The sequence below is a fragment of the Podarcis filfolensis genome (genome assembly GCF_964270895.1).
Source record: "Podarcis filfolensis genome assembly, chromosome: 6".
Lineage (NCBI taxonomy): Eukaryota > Metazoa > Chordata > Lepidosauria > Squamata > Lacertidae > Podarcis > Podarcis filfolensis.
The window spans coordinates 87,284,375-87,302,369 of NC_139609.1; positions in this window are offsets into that span (position 1 = coordinate 87,284,375).

Here is a 17,995-nt window from a genome sequence, read left to right on the forward strand (position 1 = left end):
CCTCATTAAAAGCACATGAAAGGAACACCTGAAAATCAAACTAGATGAGACGGTAGCAGTTCCATAAGGTTAAAAAGAGAGCTGTCTAATCACACAAGAAAAGCAGTCTTCAGCACATGGAGACTACGCCTATGGTTCATCCCCAGCATCTGGTATTCAGAGGTAAACTGCGTCTGAACTGAGAAGTTCAGTTTAACTAACTAAATATCATCGCAGGATGAGCACTGTCAGTCAATAATGTTCTTTTATCTTTTTGGTACATTTTAAGTTTTATATCATGTACACTTTTATAATTATAAGCCTGTTCAAGACATTTTTTGTAGTTTGTGATGAATAATTGCAACAAATCATCACCATCTTCTAAATAAGGAACTGATTTCTCAAAGATGGATCGTTGTGTAGAAAAAATGGCACCATTTAGGTATAAGAAGAAAGAGAATTGGGGGGGGGCACGAGGTTTGCAAAACCACAATCAACTAAGGGGGAGAAAAGAAATCCTTAAAACAGTCTAATGAGGACTGGGCATGCTCTGTGGGTGTGGCAACGAATGAACAGGTTTGCTGTATATCAGACCAACCAGGGCCAATCACCCTAGTAATGTTTGGCATTACGGGATTACATTCATGGGGCACCCAATCAGGAATGGTACCATTGCAGAAGAAGAGGTTCTTTAAGCCTTCTCCCCCATGGCTCAGTCCCTGACAAAAATCCCCTGACACACACATACCCCCAAGCTGCTATTCATCACAGGAGAGGAGTTGCTATTGGTGTCAGTGGCTCTCTAGCATACGAGCACAGGAATCTCTTCTGCACAGGGCAAATTGATATAACGAAGATGCTAGACACACCTCTGTGGGAAGGGAGTTGCACAATTTAGCGGCAGCTGTAGAGAAGGACCCCTCCAGGGCCGCCATTTCCTGCACTTCTGAGGGTGGTGGAACTACCAAGAGAACCCATTATACAGATCTTAATACCCAAGGAGGGCATGAATATCTTCTTTCAGATATTTGAGGCCTTAGTCATTTAGAGGTTATGTGAGATCTAAATGGAACCCTGGCCAGTAATCTGGTTAATGCATTTTGGACCAGTTGATGTTTCCAAACAATCTTCAAGGGCAGCCCCATGTAGAGTGCATTTGTGCTGGAGTTTCTTCCTCCACAAAGCTCTTCGTAATATATTCTGCAACCCTTCAGTGGCATAGGTCTTAGGGCCAACTACATATTCTGTTATTCATACTTAGAACTAGCCACTTCCCTTTCAAAGAAAAAGCAGCTGAAGGGCATACAAGGTCAACAAAGGGAGGTCTATCTGTTTTACTTTTTCTTCTTAATGAAGCCAAGGCAAGATGGTAGCTGAGCTGTTACTGCTCCGTGAACAGAATTTCAGATGATTGTGGGAAATGGTGCAATTTCCTTTGCACAGAAACCCTGGAAAGGAAGTAGAAATGATGTCATTTCTCAGGGGCATTATAAAATTCTGGTTCTGCCATGCATAATATCAGCAAATCAGCAGCATTTGCAGTTCTGGCACATTAAGAGGGATTTGTTCTTCATTCAACAGAGTCCTTTCTCCTTTGCCCTACAACTACCCCATTCCTGCTCCAAGCCTGCATGGCCCCATCAAAAGACTATTAGATTCCATCAGAGAAGACATGAATCATGAATCCGCTTTGGCATTTACCAGCAGAACTTACCTTAAATCAGAGATGGCCAATTTCTCTATTCTCCAGGGCATTTTGTTCTCGTGACAGTTCTTTGAGGACAGCTGTTTATTTGGCCACGTAAACTGTCCATGATAAACCTGACACTTTTGAGCAATAAGTGCTTCACACATGGGAAACAAAGACCTATGTGATATAGGCAGGCTAACCTTTTTACTTACCAGGGAGAAGAGACTGGCTGACTGCTCAGGAAGACAGGCCCAGTACATTTTGATGATTGAGGCAGAGGACAATATGCCCCCACCCCAATTCCATGTACAGCTGAATCTTTTTTGAACACAGGAGGTCAATAGGGCAAAGCACACATGGTGGTATCCTCCACCTTTTTACCACCACTTCACACACACCCAGCACCTGCTGACTGATGCCGATCTCAGCCTGTCTAATGGCAGGGCCGGCACCATTTGATTTGTTGTTTTTTTTAAAAAAAAATATTTAACATAATATTACAAAATACAAGCAAAATACTGCAAATACATACATACATACATATATATTTCAGATAAGCACACATATATATAAAAGAACAAAAAAGAAAAAAGGAAGAAAGAAGAAGAAGAAAAATTGGAAGAAGAAGAAAAATTGGAAGAATTTCTTCCAAATTTATTCTACAAATATCTCAATAATAAAATTTCATTGACTGACTTCCATCACTTACACTGCACTTCCTGTATACATTTTAAGCAAAATTGTATCTGTCATTCCGTATTTTTCCCGTACAATCTCATAAAAATATTCTAATCAATAAGTGTTCTAAATCTTACATAAATCTATTCTAAACACAACCAATACCTCACACTTAATCCTTGTCCACATAAATCATCATTTAAGGGCCGGCACCATTTGATTTGATCTTTTGTGAGATCATCTGCAGGAGCTACACTGGCCATTCCTTGAGTTGGTGAGGTTCATTTGACAACACGAAACTGAACCTTGAGTGTCACCAGCCCAGTCCTGTGGAATATTCTGCCAATGGAAATTCAGCAGGTATCTTCTGTGCCAACTTTTAAACACCAGCCAAAAACTTTCCTTTTCTGCCAGGCTGATGCAGGTGATTAATTCTCCACATTCTTGCAGGAGTTTGTGATCTATTTATTTAAAACCCCCATGAAAATTAGGGCAAATTTCTCACAACACACACACAATTTTTCTGCAGTTTTGACCAGCACACTTTTTTTTTGCAAGCAGTTTCCCCTAATGTAGTGCATTATGTATGTTGTTTTCACTAACATATTCATTTTCACTAACACTTTTATGCAATATATTCAGTTTTCTAAATGTTCTTTGGTTGGAAAACTACATTGCAAAATTCAGATAAATGCAAATTTCTAAGGATGGGTTCTCACATTGTTCCGGAAAGCGTGAATTTGATAGATTTGCCCTTTAAGGGTAACTGAATCGAATTTCCTGCACATCCCTGTCCCTTACCTTTTCCTCTCTCTATTTACTATACCCGGCCCTGAGCGAAGTTGCATTTGGACAGAGCTGCCGAGGATGGATAAAAAATAATAATAAACAGACATTATTTGATCAGATTTACATGCCACTTACTCATCAAAACCAAGCAGTTTATATAAAGGACACCTTAAAATTACCAATAAAATTAGATGCTGTAGACAAGTTAGCTTATTTCCCCCCTCCCTCTGCAAAATCAGCATTTGAATAATGTACATTATAACATAAATTTACATTTTAAAGCACATGTCAGATTTACAGGCTTGCTTTAACAAAAGCAAAAAGTTTTAAACAAGCACTGAAAAATAGCACAGCTGGGGTGCCTGCTTGACATCAAGGGGCAGGGCGTTCCAAAGTGTAGGCGCTGTCACAAAGAAAGATCAATTCCTTGCACACGTGGAACTAATATTATGCAGCAGTTGCATAAGTGCCAGGTAATAATTGTAGAATACATGTTGGCCACCCCCAGAAATCTAAATCTGCCATCCTAGTCACACTTACCTGGGAGCCATTCAATGGGACTTACTTCCAAGAAGACATGGTTAGGATTGTAGCCTTAACGAACATAACCCTTACATAAGATAATTTTAATGCTGATCAGGAGAAAAAATATGCATGCACTAAAATGGCACAGTCCCTTATTTGGGACCGAACAATGGGAGCTCACCCCATCGAGGGGATACGAACCGCCGACCTTCTCATCGGCAAGTCCTAGGCTCTGTGGTTTAACCCACAGTGCCACCCGCGTCCCTATTTGCCTTAAGATGTGTCTAATTAATAGGGGAAATAGCCTTGTGCGCTCTCTCTCTCCTTTTTTTACATGTCTGATGGTTTTAATCACAAGGATAACTTCAAATGCCAGGTTGCATTCTAATACAGCTTTCAAGTGACTCTGTATAAGAAGCTGTGGCTTAACAGGCTAAGGCAGAAAAAGTTGAGAGACATACACAAGTTCTTTCCCCCTCTTCTTCCATTTTGAGTCCTCTTATCTGGGAAAATGCTGCATGTTTGCTGAAATGGAGATGACAGGCGGACAGGTGAAAACAGCTTACACGTTCCTGATTTAGTAATGCTTCCCCATCACTTAGGACAGGTACTTCGTGCCAACGATTCCATGCCTCTCTTGAGCTGCATCTCAATGCATTGTTGCTGGCAGACAACAGACGCGTGCCCCCCTTCTCTGCTCGCTCGGAGCCATCTCTCAGTGAGAGATACAGCTTCGGTGACACACTCCAAAGCTGAAAGCCTGGCGGCAGGGAAAGGTTAGGAGGAGATGGTAGCTTGTATGGAAGAGGCTCCTCCTTTGCATGCTGCTCCACTGACGGGACCCGCAGCAATGTAGAATGATCCCCAAAATGCTTAAGGTAAAGGTAAAGGGACTCCTGAACATTAGGTGCAGTCGTGACCGACTCTGGGGTTGCGGCGCTCATCTCGCTTTATTGGCCGAGGGAGCTGGCGTACAGCTTCTGGGTCATGTGGCCAGCATGACTAAGCCACTGCTGGCGATCCAGAGCAGTGCACGGAAACGCCGTTTACCTTCCCGCTGGAGCGGTACCTATTTATCTACTTGCACTTTGACATGCTTTTGAACTGCTAGGTTGGCAGGAGCAGGGACCGAACAATGGGAGCTCACCCCGTTGCAGGGATTCAAACTGCCGACCTTCTGATCGGCAAGTCCTAGGCTCTGTGGTTTAACCCACAGCACCACCTGCATCTTCCCCAGAATGCTTACTTTGGAGTAAATCTTGCTGAATGCAATTCAGCTGAGAGATAATCTTCCTCCTCATAGAACTCAACCTCAGATCCAAGTCCTCTCTCCACAAACCAGAGGAACTTCCATGGTCTTGCAACTGAGAGCCAGTGTGGTCTAGTGCTTAGAGTGCTTGGAGATCAGGGTTGAAATCCCCACTCAGCAAGGAAGCTCACTGGGTGACCTAGGGCCAGTCGTTGCCTCTCAGCATAATCTACCTCATAGGGATGTCACAAGGTTTAAAAGGGATGGGATTGGGGAGAAAAATATGGGATATAAATGCAATGAATGAGTGAATGAATTGAAGAGCCCTATTACCACTGCCTACTGACTATATCACCTTGCCAACAAAGCTCCGTATAGTTAAAGCTATGGGTTTCCCAGTAGTGATGTATGGAAGTGAGAGCTGGACCATAAAGAAGGCTGATCACCAAAGAATTGATGCTTTTGAATTATGGTGCTGGAGGAGACTCTTGAGAGTCCCATGGACTGCAAGAAGATCAAACCTATCCATTCTTAAGGAAATCAGCCCTGAGTGCTCACTGGAAGGACAGATCCTGAAGCTGAGGCGCCAATACTTTGGCCACCTCTTGAGAAGAAAAGACTCCCTGGAAAAGACCCTGATGTTGGGAAAGATGGAGGGCACAAGGAGAAGGGGATGACAGAGGACGAGATGGTTGGACAGTGTTCTCGAAGCTACCAGCATGAGTTTGACCAAACTGTGGGAGGCAGTGGAAGACAGGTGTGCCTGGCATGCTCTGGTCCATGGGGTCACAAAGAGTCGGACACGACTAAACGACTAAATAACAACTGACTATATAATATTACTACTCCTCTGTTATAATCTCCCATTGTCAGGGAATCAGGAGCAGGAGCACTGGGGAGAGAGGATTGGGAGAGCGAAGGGGAAGAATCCGAGGGCAGCGTAGGGGAGTATGACAGTGGCCCGAGAGATTCCATGAGCTTCTCCAGCGAATCAGAAGATTCCCAGAAGGGGGCGCCGATGGTCAGGGCAAGGGGGGTCCCAGGGGGGACGCACCAGAAACAAGGAGCCAGAGGGGAACCCCAAAGCAGCAGTGGAGGATCGGGACCAGTTTCCCCACCAGAGCGTAGTGGGGGGGAAGAGTCACATGTGTCAGGGGCAGTGTCTCCTCCAGAGAGGGAGTCAGGGCTGACCACGCCTCCAACGGAGGGGAGGTCAGTTGCAGCTAGCCCCCCCGAAGGGGGAAGCAGTGACAGCAGCAGTGAAACGGTCAGGAGGAAAGCTGCTGGCTGGGCGCGCGCGCCAAGTTCAAATGTGCAGGCGCGCGGGACAGCAGGAGACCCGGATGGGGAGCCAGCTCCTAAAGCCCACCGGAGGGAGGGAGAAGGCTCAGGGGAATCAGCGGGAGAAGAGGCTAGAAAGGGCGGAACCCCGGCGGGCAGGCGGACCCAGAGGAGGAAGGAGCAGCGGAGAAGGTGGAGCAAGGCTAGAATCTTAAATTGGTGTCAAGGGGGAGGAGACTCAGACGGAGCATCAGCGGTCTGACACTTGAGACGTGGGGCTGCGCGCTGCGGCTCTGGAAGTGAAACTGAACTTCAATAAAGACTTTTACACTTAACAACGAAGCAGCGTTGGTCCTTTGTGAGCTGGGACCTAGGGTAGCTCTGACACCCATATTTGAGATTACTTGAAATAACATCCATGAAATCTCCAACACAGAATTTCAAAGAGTTTTGCGTCCAAGGACAGCCCCAAAGGACAAATGGAAAATGCCACAGTCATTGGGTCTTAAAGGGAGAGTCTTCCTTTCATTCCTGCATTTCAACCTATACCATATGATCAACTGATGCCTCCAGTTCAAAGCAGCTGAGTTTTTTTTCTTTCTGCTCTTAGATAGGAAGTCAAGAAGCTTTTGTTTATTTATCGCTGGCTTATTTACCAGTGGACTTTCCCAGGTTGAGGAGTTTATGGCCTGAAGTTTGATACAAGGAAAACAGAGGAGGAAGGAGAACTGATGTTTTATTCTAACTAATTAGATACTAAAAAATAGTTTCAAGGTGACTTACATTATAAAACACAGTATTACAATGTAACCAACAACAGGAATGATCAGACCCGACTTTAAAATAAAGTAATCCTACTTCTCCCCAGAATATTCATATATACACTCCCTGCTCAATGATAGTTCATTTTACAGCCCAGCAGAAGGACTTTATCTGGAACCAAACAGATGTTAGTGTGGATGGTGCCAGGTGGGTGTTTTTTGGAAAGAGCTTTCCATGAATGGGAAGGGGGTCACAATGGAAAGGAGCTCTCTTTCCAATATCTTCCAGAGCAGGTGCTCTGCTGGGGTAAAGAGTGAAGATATGGGCTTTTCTTTCAGTTTAGTACAGAGCTTAATAACAGCGGGAGCTGGGTTGTGACCAACATCACCATCCTAACTATGTCTAGTCAGAAGCAAATTGAATTGAATTTCATGGACCTTACTCCCAAGAAATTGGGGTTAGGCGGGCAGCCTAGGGCTTTATGGAAAAGGTGGAGGCATTTGAAAGGAGAGAGTTGACCTCATGCGAGTGTTTTGTGAGGTCATTCCAGGCATAAGGGTCAGGAAAGAAGGAAGGGTGGAATTATTTGTAGGAATAGAAGATTCTCAAACACTCGAGGCCTATCTCAGGTAGATGCCATGGCCATACACGTGTGTGATTTTGATTCAGTATAAATATAAATGAAAGAAGTTTAGAAAATGTTTAGATCACTAAAAAAAAAAAAAGATAAAAGGACATATACTTTACTGAATGGGAATTAAATCTTTGTAGGCCTAGAATGCTGGACTAAATTTCCATTATTTCTATGCCCCTAGCATCAAACACTTTGCTTTCCAGACAATTTTAAGCCCTGAGAAGGCAATTAATGAGTCACTGGGGACACTATTTTTTAAAAAAAGTATATTCGGGTCAAAAAACCTAATTAACCTGCCTCCTTGCATTTTGAACACTTTAACAATAATCAGAGCCAAATTTTGGATGCAATTATTTTTTTTTTGTTTAAAGAAGCAAATAGCTACTTCTATTGTGAATTATTGGTGGAATTATATTGGTAGACAAGTAAAAGGAGGAGAAAACATTTCCCCAGTGAGGTGAATCATAATGGTGGCTCCCCTTGGAATATAGTTTTCAATTCAATTTTAATATGGACACTTCATATTTACATTGGCAGCAGTGAGTATCAAAGTTATAATGTTCAATCAAGTTGATTTATGAGGGAGCACAACTTTTTTGATTTTTAAAAAAATCATATTTCTTGATAGCTCCTGTTTCGGGTCCAGACATGAATAAATGAATCCCACTTCCTTTCAGAATTATTATTCATTCTGCTGCATTCCCAATCAATATCATATTTGCTAATTTCATTGGTAAGCTTTATTTGTGAATATATATATATATATATATATATATATATATATATATATCACATCACAGAGCCAGAGGCATCCTTGTCAGACTCCATTATCAAGCAGGACTGAAACATACAATCTTTCAAACAAAAGAAGAAAAATCAGTAATGTTAAGAAAGCTTCTGGGTTTTCTTGGTGCAAAACTGTTTACATGTACTTTTACATTGTCCTAACTTTCCATTGCCTTCATGAGTAATACTGACACATCTGAGTAGCTGTGTCATGCTGTGATTATCATTCCATGATCCCTGATTATTTGGGAGTAATCCAGGGAGGAGGAAGCAGAAGCAAGCAGAGGACACCCGAAACTGCTTTATCACAACTTGGCCTGTCTATTTCAGCTGCTTTCCAAAACAGGAATCTTTCCCAGCCCTACCTAGAGATGTCTGTAGCCATGGCTCTCTTCTGTAGCAGGTGGAAACATTGGCACCAAATGAACTTTAAAATGTGAAAATCCACAGGGAGTGTTTTTCACTGGTTGTGGGAATCTCATATGAGGAAACGGTTAGTTTGTGCCCAAAAACTGAAACAGGAGAATATTTAGCTTAGATTTGTCCCCTTATTTTCTGAAATGGTCAGAACTTTCACAGATTGTTCTAACCCTCTAGATCACAGGTAGTCAACCTTTTTATACCTACTGCCCACTAATGCATCTTTCTTGATGGTAAAATTTTCTTACCGCCCACCAGTGCTCGATGGAAGGAGGATTCAGCTTGTGCCGTAGAACCCCCTACCACCCACCTAGAATCCTGAAATGGCCACTAGTGGGCAGTAGGGACCAGGTTGATGACCCCTGCTCTAGATGATGTTCATATACAGCGGTACCTCGGTTTACTTAATCCGTTCAGGAAGTCCGTTCTTAAACCGAAACAGTTCTTAATCATTTAATTTCACTAAATGAGGCCTCCTGCTGCTGGTGCCCTTCCACTATTCGGATTCCGTTCTTAGACAGAGGTAAAGTTCTCAAACCAAGACACTATTTCGGTTTTGCAGAGTTTGTAAACCGAATCGTTCTTAAACTGGACTATTCTTAAACCGAGTATAGAACTGTAACCTGCTCCAAGTACTACCCTGATGACCCAAGTTAGTACTGGGCTGGTGTTCCTTTATCTTGTTGACTGTAATTTCTGTTCTAAACGAGTCAACACAGAAGAGAGTTTGTCGTTAGCTTTGTGTTGACGCTATAGGTGACAGCTAACCCCATAATGGTGATGGACACATAAATACATTACAGGTATTTGTTGTGACGTGGTGTTTCAAAGTAGTGGCATTTATAGCAAATGTCCTTGTGGGACTGGGGGAGGAATTGTGAGCCCAACGAAGCTGGGAGGTGATGTGACATGACACAGGTATCTCATGATGTCAGCCTACATAATGTTATGATAGTTCAGATGGGTTGACAGAAGGCCAGTGAACACTTCTGAAATGGTTTTTTGCATTGTGTTTACCAACTTAAAGAGACAGATCTTGCTATTTCAGTGATGCACCTAGGTACCGCATTCGAGCACCATCTGTCCACTGTCTTCTCTAAACAGGTGGTCAGAGTGAACATTTCCACATTGGTGTGAAGTGATGCATAGATTTGGTAGAAGGAGGCATATGGGCTGCATTTGGGGGGTTCTCTCTCTAGAAATTAATGGAGTGTCAGTTATGAACCTTTTCTACCATGCTGTCAAAATGAGGATTGGCTTGAGACATTTTACTGCCTGAGGCAAATGACAAGGTGGTCATCCCCCCACTGCTTGCAGGAGCTGAACAGACTGGCAGTTGAATTTGATTTCCACATTGGTGATGGGAGAGTGTCGTTTGGCATTTGCAAGGCAAGGTTGAAGTGTTGGGGTCCAGAAGAGGAGGGAATTGAGAGAGACAGGTCTACAGTAGATAGGAGCCAAGGAAGGAGAGAATCTAAGTCTGTCTCTTCCATATCGAAGTCCAATAGTGCAATCCAAACTCAGGACCCACTGATATGAGAGAGTTTGGATTTGGTAGATCCTGGGCTTTCCTGGGCTCAGCTGGGTCTACACTGGCATGTCCCTTGCCTTGGCTGAAGCTGAGATACACTGATATAAGCCCTTCATCTTGGCTCGGCCAGCAGAATTTAAACCAGCATAATTTATACTGGCATAAATCCCATGAAAAGGAGCAATCTGGGATGGGGCATGGAGACACTTATACTTATTCCAAACGCTATTGATCTCAGTCATGTGACCTAGGACTGAATCCTCAAAAACATGGGCCAACTATCACCTGCTGACTCCTCAATCCCAATAGGGGTAATTTACACTGGTGTAAACTATGACAAGGGGACGTGGGTGGCGCTGTGGGTTAAACCACAGAGCCTAGGACTTGCCGATCAGAAGGTCGGCGGTTCGAATCCCCGTGACGGGGTGAGCTCCCGTTGCTTGGTCCCTGCTCCTGCCAACCTAGCAGTTCGAAAGCACGTCAGTGCAAGTAGATAAATAGGTACCACTCCGGTGGGAAGGTAAACGGCGTTTCTGTGCGCTGCTCTGGTTCGCCAGAAGCGGCTTAGTCATGCTGGCCACATGACCCGGAACCTGTACGCCGGCTCCCTTGGCCAGTAAAGCAAGATGAGCGCCGCAACCCCAGAGTCGGCCATGACTGGACCTAATGGTCAGGGGTCCCTTTACCCTTTACCTAAACTATGACAGCTTCCTATTTTTAAGATTGCCTGGTGAGCAAACTTACCTGAACTCCATTTCATCTGCCTGACTCTTGCCTGTGTGGCTCCCCAAAACCCTTGCTATGTAGCTCAGTAACCAATGCTTCCCAGTAACCCAACTTGACTAACTGGGGGGTTGAAACCATGTCTTGCTGATTTAAGCTGAACATGTCATCTATTGCACCACACTGACTTTCTCACGATAGGCATGTCAACTCACAGTCTTCACATCGCAGGTGAGAAGTTCCTTGTCACCCTCAAACTCATTAGAGGTGTTTCAAAGGGTGGAAATTAAACCACAGTGCCTGTGACCTGCTGGAGCTGGATTGCAGTTAATAAATGAAGTCAACGTTTGCAACTTTTACTGTGTAACCTACATTGCGGCACATGAATTATTTTCGGCCAATCTGGCATATCTGCAAAACGAATGTTTCCAACTCCTGTATGATAAATTAAAAGAAACCCCACTCTTCAAACTATCATGCAGCTAGCTGATTCGTAGCCTTTGTAAAAAGGGCTTTAGGAGATAAAATATGCCTGTGTTTGTTTCTGAATAATTCTTAAAGGGCTGCATCTTCTTTTGAGCTTGAATCATTGCAAGGAAGGAGAGTGGGGTGGTGGGGAGGGGGAAACTCAATACATTTCATATAAAATGAGCTTTCCTTTGACATTTAGAGGTCTCAAAAAGAGGTTTATTATAGATCTGGTGGACATTTGGATATTTAATTAAATGTCAAGTACATATTTGCTGTCGTAAGAATGAAGATGAAGATTTCATCCATTCATATAGTCTGTTTGTTATGCTTCGGGCTTCTCATGCACCCACAAAATTTATCAGTTGCAAGTGACTCATCAGAGATACTTACGCATTTTAGGGGTCAAAAATCTAATTAACCCCAGCAGTTCTGTTTAAAATGTGGAATAATGCCACACGAGTTCATACTGGTAACCAAAGAACCTTTTGGGTTCAATGATATATTTACAGCTCTCCCCCTCCCTAGACCAGTTCCCACCCCACCCCCACCGGCAAGCCATCCTTTAATGTTCTTTTCAAAAGATCAACAGAGGAAGACTAGAAAGGGAGAGCAGAAGCTTTGAGGATAAAGAAGTCAAACGACGCCGATTTTAGCAAAACCCCGCAAAACTTCATTGTGATTCTTCTACCGAGCTTAGCTACATGTTTTCAGGAATGTTTCATTGTGTTTCGAGGCTGCGTTGCTGGGAAAATGTTATCAGACTTGCCAAACAGCATTATTTATCAATACCGCTGCACAACACAACGGTATGAAAATCAAAGCCTCTTTTGGGCATATTGCTAGGAGAGGGCCCCTTTGTGTGCCAAGGCCTCATGACCCTGCAGTTCCCCTGGGGAATGAATAATCATGCAGAGAAAAACATATAGGATTTGGGGTTCGAAGAGGACCACAACTTTATTGGCATCCAAGTAAGTCTCCCCCCTACAGGGCACTTGTCAGGACTGATGCTCCTCGTCTTCTGACTCCCCCTCTGCCAGATGTTTCCCAAGCAGTCTCAAACTGCAATGGGGCATCTTTAATCTCTGTTCTCCTCTGCACATCACTCTGCGTGTCCATGGAGACAAGGGGGAAACAGCTTGACGTAATAGGAGAGGCAGCCCTCTTGCCCCCGTATTCTTCTGTAGCCTTTTGCCCTTTCTCCTCTGCTTCAGCATCCGAGTCAGAACTGCTCCCTATCACAGACTCTCCCTGTTCATTAAATCCTGTTGCCCCTTCAGCATCCAATAACTCTTCTCACCAATCTTCTCCCTCTGACTGCTCCTCTGTGTCCCACCACCAATCCCTGGTCTCTGAGCCTTCCTCTTCAGAGGTTTCCCTTGGGGGCTGCCCAGCTTATGCCTTCTATGCCTCTTCATTCAGCCAGGTTGTGGCAAGTTCTCTCCCTGTCAGAAGGGGAAAGGCAAACTGCAGCCCGTCATCTCAGAAGGAATCAGTTAACTTGAGGAGCCGACCAAGGCCCTGTAGGACTTTAAAAATAAGCATGGACCAATGGTACCAAATAGTATGGGGAACAGCCTTATTAGAAGAAAAAAAAGACCAATAAACTGAAACTGACATGGTGACAAATAGAAGAAGATGCCTTCACCCTGGTATGGCTCCCCTTCATCATATACACAGCCCGACAAGACAACGACAAGAATCCGCCAACAGCATACGGATCAATATGGCTAACCTGATTCAAAAACACGCGCCCACCCCACTCACACATGAAAACAAAGTTCACCACGGCCAATCACAAACAAACAACCACACCCTTGGCCAGACATGGGCAGACTTAGCCCTCCATCTGTTTTGGGACTACAACTCCCATCATCGCTAGCTAACAGGCCCAGTGGTCAGGGATGATAGGAATTGTAGTCCCAAAACAGCTGAAGGGCCAAGTTTGGCCATGCCTGCCCTAGGCCAACCCCAACCTCTTTCACCACCAAAGGAACACAAGTGAATAGCAAAGAGAACCCGCACAAGCGATGCTGACACAAAACCCCACACATACATTAAGTAGAATAGAAACATCGCCACCAGACCCTACCCCACTCACCATGGCCCCCTCCACATCTTTCCCCCTTTTCTTCCTAATGTAACACTAATGTCTCAATGAATGAAACTGATCTGTAGAAAATGTAACTTGAAAAAAGAGACATTGCACATACTTTTGTAAACCAAGAAATTTTTTATTACAAATATGTTTAAAAAAATAACTCTACAAAGCTTGGCTCCCCATTGTGATCAATAACACCGTCAGCCCACAAAATTCAGAAAGAATTTAGCTGTCATTCCTGTATTGCAGGGGGTTGGACTAGATGATCCTCGGTTTACTTTTCAGCTGTAGAATTCTACGATTCTATGAGTTATCAGCTTCCTAATACTTTCTGCATTCAGGTCAGACAAGATGGTGGTGGTTTTTTCTTCTTCTTCACACCTTTACATTCAACAGCTTATCAACCATCCCTCCATCTCTCGACTACAAAGACTTTGTTGTTCCTCAAAGCTGCCTGGTAGGTCATGGGAATATGCCACAGGATCACTAATATTGTTTCCAGTGAATTTTAATCACATCTGAAGCGCACAAGATCCTTCCAAATGACGCAGTAAGCATTCCCTCCTGCTTTGTAAATTTTTAATATACTCCTTTCGCGCCGAGTGACAGCCGCCTTGCCGCATCATTATGCGGTATCTGCTTAAATAAATGCATTCTGCACACAACTTGGTGAAAAGTATTCCAAGTCCACAGGGAATATTTACAGCTGTTTTGTACTGTTTCCCACAAGTAATTACATTCCATGAACATCAGTTTTCTGTACAGAAGGCAACAATCTGGTCTGTGTTTTTTTTTTCCTTTTTCTAAGAAAGCATTCTCTCTTCCACCTACACACAAGGCCACGTTCACACAATTCATTTAAATCACTAAAATACCACTTTAAACACTCGTGGCTCCCCCTGAAGAATTCTGGGAGCTGTTGTTTCTTAAAAGGTTTGTCAGGAGACCCCTATTCCCCTCACAGAACTACAGTCCCCAGAGCTCCCTGTGAAGAGGGATTCACCACTCTGGGAATTGTAGCTCTCTGAGGAGAATAAGCGCTCTCCTAACAGCTCAGGACCTTCAACAAACTACAAGTCCCAGGATTCCTTGGAAGACGCCATGGTTATTTAAAGTAGTGTCACAGTGTTTTAAAACGTATGATGTAAATGTGGCTCTACCCTGCTTCACTCAGCCTTGGGTCCACAGATATTGTTAGACTTCAGCCCCCAGACAGGGGCGTCTTGCCCACAGAGGCAAGTGGCACGGGGCGCTGGGGCGCCATGTTCTGGAGGGCGCCAGGGAAGAGTCAGAGGCTGGGTGTGGCGCCTCCCAGCATCAGCTCGCCGCCCTTGCCCACCTCGCTGAAGCAGCCTTAGGCTCCTCCCCGCTGGAGGAGCTGCTCTCCAGCCACTGCCCGTCTCCTCCAGCCCCGCAAAGCTGCCGGCAGTGCTGTAAAAAGGTCAACAACTCTGGGAAATGGGGGGGCACTGGAGGGATCTTTGCACCATGGCGCCGGATATGCTTAAGATAGCCCTGCCCCCAGAGCCTGATTTCCCTCACCCTAGTCTCCCGTAGTTCCCCTACAGAGACCTTTCTCAATCCTGCTGCAAAGGAACCCAACAAGAAGCACGGCATCGCTTTGTTTGTCAGGAAAATTGTTTCAGCATGATGAATCTTTTGAACGTAGGAAGCTGTCCGGCCACTTTTAAGGCCTGGCGTCTGAGCTTGCGTCCCCCCTCCTTCCTCACCATCCATTTTTCCTTTCAAGCTGTATCCTTTAAATAGTAAGCCTGAGGGCAGGGGCAGGCTTCCTACTGATCTTTTCTATTGTTGTTTAGTCGTTTAGTCGTGTCCGACTCTTCGTGACCCCATGGACCAGAGCACGCCTGTCTTCCACTGCCTCCCGCAGTTTGGTCAAACTCCTGCTGGTAGCTTCGATAACACTGTCCAACCATCTCGTCCTCTGTGGTCCCCTTCTCCTTGTGCCCTCCATCTTTCCCAACATTAGGGTCTTTTCCAGGGAGTCTTCTCTTCTCATGAGGTGGCCAAAGTATTGGAGCCTCAGCTTCAGGATCTGTCCTTCCAGTGAGCATTCAGGGCTGATTTCCTTCAGAATGGATAGGTTTGATAGGTTCTTGCAGTCCATGGGACTCTCAAGAGTCTCCTCCAGCACCATAATTCAAAAGCATCAATTATTCGGTGATCAGCCTTCTTTATGATCCAGCTCTCACTTCCATACATTATCTTTTCTATAATAATAATAATAATAATAATAATAATAATAATAATAATAATAATTTATTATTTATACCCCGCCCATCTGGCTGGATTTCCCCAGCCACTCTGGGCGGCTTCCAACAAAACACTAAAATATAATAACCTATTAAACATTAAAAGCTTCCCTAAACAGGGCTGCCTTCAGATATCTTCTAAAAGTTTGGTAGTTATTTTTCTCTTTGACATCTGGTGAGAGGGCGTTCCACAGGGTGGGCGCCACTACCGAGAAGACCCTCTGCCTGGTTTCCTGTAACTTGGCTTCTCACAGTGAGGGAACTACCAGAAGGCCCTCAGCACTGGACCTCAGTGTCCGGGCAGACTAGCAGCAGTTCTCCAGGAATTCAGAAAGGGAAATCTTTCCTAGCCTTATCTAGAGACGCTGAGGATTGGGACCTTTGGCATGGGAAGCAGATGTTCTAACAACAAGCTACAGCCCTTTCCCTAGGCCAGAGAAGGGCTGTAGGGAGGGGGGCGTCTAATGTCCAATGTAGATGGCAATGATGAATAATTCTTTCTTTGCTAATTCCAGCAAACCGACTTGTTCTACACCTCCCACACTAACCTCACGGTTCAGAACCATGATGTTCTCCAAATGCTACAGTGCAGTCTCTTGGGGAAAAAACAACCCACGTCTGCCGTGCCCATTAAAAATACATATTTTAGAGTAAAATACATTTCTTTGGGAGAAAAGAAATGCTTTATTTGTTTTGTGGGAAAGTATGCATTCAATATTTCAATATGAATTTCCTTTAAAACAAAAACAAGAATCAACGAAACAGGAAAGAAAGGACTGATAAATGAACCCATGCAAAATTGACACAGACATGAAGCAGACTGGTCTGCTCATTCCTAAGGGTGCATTACTGGCAATCATTTCGGTTGGGTGGGGGATGAATAACAGTCTCTCTCTCTCTCTCTCTCTCCCCCCCCCCCCGCGTGTGTTTGTGTGCATGTGTGGATTTTGTTAGAACTAAAGTGTGCATGGAGCAGGGGTGGGGGGGCTTAATCCTTTCCTCCCACTCTGCAATCCCAGTGAAAATCCCCCTATGCCTTTTATTAATCCCCCAAAGAGAAGCTTTCCTCCTTTAGAAAATCACAGGCATAAGAGGTTATTTTAGTTACGAACATGAAGTGTAAATGGCTAACCACTGCCCCTCTGCGTGGGTCACGGTCCTGATGAAAATAATCTCCCCCCTCCTCTGTATGTGTGCACATGCTATTAATTTTTCTGTTTTAACAGCTTTCAGTGGCGTGTTCAGCAGCACATCTAATTTAACCCTTAAAACACAGCCTTCCTGCTCTCAATCACCCACTACCCAAACACAAGAAGAAGAAGAAGGAGAAGAAAAAGAAGAAGTTGTTCATTTAGCACCACTTCAAGTTTCACCTTCTTTCCCTGCCCATTATTTTTTCCATCATTCCTACCCCCAAGTCCCTTCATCTCCCTTTTAGGTTCACAATATGACAAAGATTTAAAAAAGTTAAATATAAATGCTGGAAGCAATTTTGAGTGAAGAAAAATGGCAGAAACGTACTTACAGATGTCATGGTGGAACACACACAACTCGCGGCCATCTATTAGGAACAAACAATGTAATATTAGGAAAGGAGAGAGAAAATAGAGTGGGTAAAAATGTGTGAAATTAATTTATCCGGGAATTATCTTCAGCTCTGTCTGTACTTTAGGGGTTGGTTTTAATCTAGAATGTTTTAGATGTATTGGACCTACGTTCTGAGTCTAGCCGAGATGAAAGCTGCTGTCTGTCTATTTCTGAATATTTTCCTGTAACCTGATATATTCATGATGATTCTGCACCTGCCATCAAAGAATTTGAGGCAGCAGTCTTGTAAAAGCAGTGAAGGGAGGAGGAGATGTGGAGTTATTGTTTTTGAAAAATGAATTGGGAGTGGATGGGTATCAGCTACACCAGGCATGGCCAAATTTGGCCCTCCAGCTGTTTTGGGACTAAAGTTCGCATCATCCCTGACCACTGGTCCTGTTAGCTAGGGATATGGGAGTTGTAGTCCCAAAACAGCTGGAGGGCCAAGTTTGGCCATGCCTGATCTACACAGTGGGCATACCTTCTAGTAATGACATGATTGAAGAGGATGCTCCTGGA